At 38.4% G+C, this 6,311-nt stretch overlaps 1 long non-coding RNA gene across 1 annotated transcript; it reads left to right on the forward strand.

Moving 5' to 3' along the window:
* The first annotated feature begins 501 nt into the window (after positions 1–501).
* Positions 502–888, forward strand: LOC147870397 (uncharacterized). Its single transcript, XR_015533450.1, has 2 exons — positions 502–533; positions 814–888. It is a non-coding gene; the product is annotated as an uncharacterized LOC147870397 (long non-coding RNA).
* The last annotated feature ends 5,423 nt before the right edge of the window (positions 889–6,311 follow it).

Raw genomic sequence — 6,311 nt, forward strand, 5'->3', positions numbered from 1 at the left:
TTAGTTTAGGTTGGGTTAGGTTAGGTTAGTTAGTGTAAATTAGGTTAGGTTAATTTAGATTATGTTAGGATAAGTTAAGTTGGGTTAAATTAGGTTAGGTTAGTTTAGGTTAGGTTAGGTTAGGTTAAGTTAGGTTTGTTTGGTTAGTTAAGTTAGGTTTGTTTGGGTTAGGGTATGTTATGTTAGGTTAGGTTAGGTTAGTTTTTGTAAGGTTGGGTTAGGTTAGGTTAGGTTAGTTAGGTTATATTAGGTTAGGTTAGTTTCGGTTAGGTTACTTTATGTTATTTTAGTTTGGGTTAGGTTAGGTTAGGTTAGGTTAAGTTAGGTTAGTTAGATTAGTTTATTTTAGTTAGGTTATGTTACGTTAGGTTTGGTTAGGTTAGGTTAGGTTAGTTTGTGTTAGGTTTGGTTTGGTTTGGTTAGGTTAGTTTTGGTTATGTTAGGTTAGGCAAGGTTAGATTAGGTTAGATTTGATTAGGTTAGGTTAGGTTAGGTTAAGTTAAGTTAGGTTAGGTTAGGTTAGGTTAGGTCAGGTTAGGTTAAGTTAGGTTAGGTTAGGTTAGATTAGGTTCGGTTAGGTTAGGTTAGGTTAGGTTAAGTTAGGTAAGTTTAGGTTAGGTTAGGTTTGGTTAGCTTGTGTAAGGTTAGGTTAGGTTAGGTTCAGTTAATTTAGGTTAGGGTAATTAGGTTAGGTTAGGTTAGGTTAGGTTAGGTTAGGTTATGTTAGGTTAGGTTAGTGTTAGGTTAGGTTAGGTTAGGTTAGGTTAGGTTAGGTCAGGTCAGGTCAGGTCAGGTCAGGTCAGGTCAGGTTAGGTTAGGTTAGGTTAGGTTAGGTTATGTTAGGTTAGGTTAGGTTAGGTTAGGTTAGGTGAGGTTAGGTTAGGTTAGGTTATGGTAGGTTAGGTTAGGTTAGGTTAGGTTAGGTTAGGTTAGGTTAGGTTAGGTTAGGTTAGGTTAGGTTAGGTTAGGTTAGGTTAGGTTAGGTTAGGTTAGGTTAGGTTAGGTTAGGTTAGGTTAGTGTTAGGTTAGGTTAGATTAGGTTAGGTTAGGTTAGGTTAGGTTAGGTTAGGTTAGGTTAGGTTAGGTTAGGTTAGGTTAGGTTAGGTTAGGTTAGGTTAGGTTAGGTTTGGTTAGGTTAGGTTAGGTTAGGTTAGGTTAGGTTAGGTTAGTGTTAGGTTAAGTTAGGTTAGGTTAGGTTAAGTTAATTTATGTCAGGTTAGATTAGTTTAGGTTAGGTTAGTTTAGGTTATGTTAGGTTAGGTTAGGTTAGGTTAGGTTAGGTTAGGTTAGCTTAGGTTAGGTTAGGTTAGGTTAATTAGGTTAGGTTAGGTTAGGTTAGGTTAGGTTAGGTTAGGTTAGGTTAGCTTAGATTAGGTTAGGTTAGGTTAGGTTAGGTTAGGTTAGGTTAGGTTAGGTTAGGTCAGGTTAGGTTAGTGTTAGGACAGGTTTGGTTAGGTCAGGTTGGGTTAGGTTAGGTTAGGTTAGGTTAGGTTAGGTTAGGTTAGGTTAGGTTAGGTTATGTTAGGTTAAGTTAGGTTAGGTTAGGTTAGGTTAGGTTAGGTTAGGTTAGGTTAGGTTAGGTTAGGTTAGGTTAGGTTAGGTTAGGTTAGGTTAGGTTAGGTTAGGTTAGGTTAGGTTAGGTTAGGTTAGGTTAGGTTAGGTTAGGTTAGTGTTAGGTTAGGTTAGGTTAGGTTAGTTTAGGTTAGGTTAGGTTAGGTTAGGTTAGGTTAGGTTAGGTTAGGTTAGGTTAGGTTAGGTTAGGTTAGGTTAGGTTAGGTTAGGTTAAGTTATGTTACGTTAGGTTAGGTTAGGTTAGGTTAGGTTAGGTTAGGTTAGGTTAGGTTAGGTTAGGTTAGGTTAGGTTAGGTTAGGTTATGTTAGGTTAGGTTAGGTTAGGTTAGGTTAGGTTAGGTTAGGTTAGGTTAGGTTAGGTTAGGTTAGGTTACGTTAGGTTACGTTAGGTTAGGTTAGGTTAGGTTAGGTTAGGTTAGGTTAGGTTACGTTAGGTTAGGTTAGGTTAGGTTAGGTTAGGTTAGGTTAGGTTAGGTTAGGTTAGGTTGGGTTAGGTTAGGTCAGGTCAGGTCAGGTCAGGTCAGGTCAGGTCAGGTCAGGTCAGGACAGGTCAGGTCAGGTCAGGTCAGGTCAGGTCAGGTCAGTTTAGGTTAGGTTAGGTTAGGTTAGGTTAGGTTAGGTTAGGTTAGGTTAGGTTAGGTTAGGTTAGGTTAGGTTAGGTTAGGTTCGGTTAGGTTAGGTTAGGTTAGGTTAGGTTAGGTTACGTTAGGTTACGTTAGGTTAGGTTAGGTTAGGTTAGGTTAGGTTAGGTTACGTTACGTTAGGTTAGGTTAGGTTAAATTAGGTTAGGTTAGGTTAGGTTAGGTTAGGTTAGGTTAGGTTAGGTCAGGTCAGGTCAGGTCAGGTCAGGTCAGGTCAGGTCAGGTAGTTCAGGTCTGGTCGGGTCAGGTCAGGTTAGGTTAGGTTAGGTTAGGTTAGGTTAGGTTAGGTTAGGTTAGGTTAGGTTAGGTTAGGTTAGGTTAGGTTAGGTTAGGTTAGGTTAGGTTAGGTTAGGTTAGGTTAGGTTAGGTTAGGTTAGGTTAGGTTAGGTTAGGTTAGGTTAGGTTAGTGTTAGGTTAGGTTTAGGTTAGGTTAGGTTAGGTTAGGTTAGGTTAGGTCAGGTCAGGTCAGGTCAGGTCAGGTCAGGTCAGGTCAGGTCAGGTCAGGTCAGGTCAGGTCAGGTCAGGTCAGGTTAGGTTAGGTTAAGTTAGGTTAGGTTAGGTTAGGTTAGGTTAGGTTAGGTTAGGTTAGGTTAGGTTAGGTTAGGTTAGGTTAGGTTAGGTCAGGTCAGGTCAGGTCAGGTCAGGTCAGGTCAGGTCAGGTCAGGTCAGGTCAGGTTAGGTTAGGTTAGGTTAGGTTAGGTTAGGTTAGGTTAGGTTAGGTTAGGTTAGGTTAGGTTAGGTTAGGTTAGGTTAGGTTAGGTTAGGTTAGGTTAGGTTAGGTTAGGTTAGGTTAGGTCAGGTCAGGTCAGGTCAGGTCAGGTCAGGTCAGGTCAGGTTAGGTTAGGTTAGGTTAGGTTAGGTTAGGTTAAGTTAGTTTAGGTTAGGTTAGGTTAGGTTAGGTTAGGTTAGGTTAGGTTAGGTTAGGTTAGTTTAGGTTAGGTTAGGTTAGGTTAGGTTAGGTTAGGTTAGGTTAGGTTAGGTTAGGTTAGGTTAGGTTAGGTTATGTTAGGTTAGGTTAGGTTAGGTTATTTTAGGTTAGGTTAGGTTAGTGTTAGGTTAGGTTAGGTTAGGTTAGGTTAGGTTAGGTTAGGTTAGGTTAGGTTAGGTTAGGTTAAGTTAGGTTAGGTTAGGTTAGGTTAGGTTAGGTTAGGATAGGTTAGGTTAGGTTAGGTTAGGTTAGGTTAGGTTAGGTTAGGTTAGGTTAGGTTAGGTTAGGTTAGGTTAGGTTAGGTTAGGTTAGGTTAGGTTAGGTTAGGTTAAGTTAGGTTAGGTTAGGTTAGTGTTAGGTTAGGTTAGGTTAGGTTAGGTTAGGTTAGGTTAGGTTAGGTTAGGTTAGATCAGGTCAGGTCAGGTCAGGTCAGGTCAGGTCAGGTCAGGTCAGGTCAGGTTAGGTTAGGTTAGGTTAGGTTAGGTTAGGTTAGGTTAGGTTAGGTTAGGTTAGGTTAGGTTAGGTTAGGTTAGGTTAGGTTAGTGTTAGTGTTAGTGTTAGGTTAGGTCAGGTCAAGTCAGGTCAGGTCAGGTCAGGTCAGGTCAGGTCAGGTTAGGTTAGGTTAGGTTAGGTTAAGTTAGGTTACTTTAGGTTAGGTTAGGTTATGTTAGGTTAGGTTAGGTTAGGTTAGGTTAGGTTAGGTTAGGTTAGGTTAGGTTAGGTTAGGTTGGGTTAGGTTAGGTTATGTTAGGCTAGGTTAGGTTAGGTTATTTTAGGTAAGGTTAGGTTTTTTAAGTTTTGTTAGGTTAGGTTAGGTTAGGTTATTGTAGTTTATGTTATGTTAGGTTAGGTTATGTTAGGTTATTTTAGGATTGGTTAGGTTAGTTTAGGTTAGGTTAGGTTAGGTTAGGTTAGGTTAGGTAAGATTAGTTTAGGTTAGGTTAGGTTAGGTTAGGTTAAGTTAGGTTAGGTTAGGTTAAGTTAATTTAGGTCAGGTTCGTTTAGGTTAGGTTAGTTTAGGTTAGGTTAGGTTAGGTTAGGTTAGCTTAGGTTAGGTTAGGTTAGGTTAATTAGGTTAGGTTAGGTTAGGTTAGGTAAGTTTAGGTTAGGTTAGTTTAGGTAAGGTTAGCTTAGGTAAGGCTAGGTTAGGTTAGGCTAGTTTTTTTTAGGTTAGGTTAGGTTTAGTTAGGCTAGGTTAGCTTAGGTTAGGTTAGGTTAACTTAGGTTGGGTTAGGTTAGGTTGGGATAGGGTCGGTTGGATTAGGTTAGGTTGGGTTAGGTTAGGTTGGGTTAGGTTAGGTTAGTTAGGGTAAATTAGGTTAGGTTAATTTAGATTATGTTAGGATAAGTTAAGTTGGGTTAAATTAGGTTAGGTTAGTTTAGGTTAGGTTAGGTTAGGTTAAGTTAGGTTAGGTTAGATTAGTTTAGCTTAGGTTAGATTAAGTTAGGTTAGGTTAGGTTAGTTAAATTAAGTTAGGTTAGGTTAGTTAGTTTAGGTTAGGTTAGGTTACGTTACGTTAGGTTGGGTTAGGTTAGGTTAGGTTAGGTTATTTTAGTTTAGGTTAGGTTTTGTTAGGTTAGGTTAGGTTTAATTTTACTTAGTTTAGGTTTGGTTAGGTTAGGTTATTTTAGGTTAGTTTTTGTTTGGTTAGGTTAGGTTAGGTTAAGCTAGGTTAGGTTAGGTTAGGCTAGGTTAAGTTAGGTTAGGTAGGTTAAGTTAGGTTATGCTAGTTTAGGTTAGGTTAGGTTATTTTAGGTTAGTTAGGTTAGGTTAGGTTATGTTGGGTTGGGTTAGGTTAGGTAAGGTTAGGTTTGGTTAGTTAGGTTAGGTTTGTTTAGGTTAGGGTATGTTATGTTAGGTTAGGTTAGGTTAGGTTAGTTTTTGTTAGGTAAGGTTAGTTTAGGTTAGGTTAGGTTAGATAAGTTATATTAGGTTAGGTTAGTTTCGGTTAGGTTAGTTTAGGTTAGGTTAGTTTGGGTTAGGTTAGGTTAGGTTAAGTTAGGTTAGTTAGATTATTTTAATTTAGTTAGGTTAGGTTTGGTTAGGTTTGGTTAGGTTAAGTTAGGTTTGGTTAGGTATGGTTACGTTTGGTTAGGTTTGGTTAGGTTAGGCTAGGTTAGATTAGCTTAGGTTTGATTAGTTTAGGTTAGGTTAGGTTAAGTTAAGTTAGGTTAGGTTAGGTCAGGTTAGGTTAGGTTAGGTTAGATTAGGTTAGATTAGGTTTGGTTAGGTTAGGTTATTTTAGGTTAGTTAGGTTAGGTTAGATTAGGTTATGTTGGGTTGGGTTAGGTTAGGTTAGGTTAGTTTAGGTTAGATTAGGATTGCTTAGGTTAGGATATTTTAGGTTAGTTAGGTTAGGTTAGGTTAGGTTATGTTGGGTTGGGTTAGGTTAGGTAAGGTTAGGTTAGGTTAGGTTTTTGTTAGTTAGGTTAGGTTTGTTTGGGTTAGGGTATGTTATGTTAGGTTAGGTTAGGTTAGTTTTTGTAAGGTTGGGTTAGGTTAGGTTAGGTTAGTTAGGTTATATTAGGTTAGGTTAGTTTCGGTTAGGTTACTTTATGTTATTTTAGTTTGGGTTAGGTTAGGTTAGGTTAGGTTAAGTTAGGTTAGTTAGATTAGTTTATTTTAGTTAGGTTATGTTAGGTTAGGTTTGGTTAGGTTAGGTTAGGTTAGGTTGTGTTAGGTTTGGTTTGGTTAGGTTAGGTTAGTTTTGGTTATGTTAGGTCAGGCAAGGTTAGATTAGGTTAGATTTGATTAGGTTAGGTTAGGTTAGGTTAAGTTAAGTTAGGTTAGGTTAGGTTAGGTTAGGTCAGGTTAGGTTAAGTTAGGTTAGGTTAGGTTAGATTAGGTTCGGTTAGGTTAGGTTAGGTTAGGTTAAGTTAGGTAAGTTTAGGTTAGGTTAGGTTTGGTTAGCTTGTGTTAGGTTAGGTTAGGTTAGGTTCAGTTAATTTAGGTTAGGGTAATTAGGTTAGGTTAGTTTAGGTTAGGTTAGGTTAGGTTAGGTTTGGTTAGGTTAGGTTAGGTTAGGTTAGGTTAGGTTAGGTTAGGTTAGGTTAGGTTAAGTTAGGTTAGGTTAGGTTAGGTTAGGTTAGGTTAGGTTAGGTTAGGTTAGGTTAGGTTAGGTTAGGTTAGGTTAGGTTAGGTTAGGTTAGGTTAGGTTAGGTTAGGTTAA

Source organism: Zootermopsis nevadensis, unplaced genomic scaffold (genome assembly GCF_977971745.1).
Source record: "Zootermopsis nevadensis isolate Lab colony 2312 unplaced genomic scaffold, Znev_1.0 Znev_ptg000270l, whole genome shotgun sequence".
NCBI classification, from domain to species: domain Eukaryota; kingdom Metazoa; phylum Arthropoda; class Insecta; order Blattodea; family Termopsidae; genus Zootermopsis; species Zootermopsis nevadensis.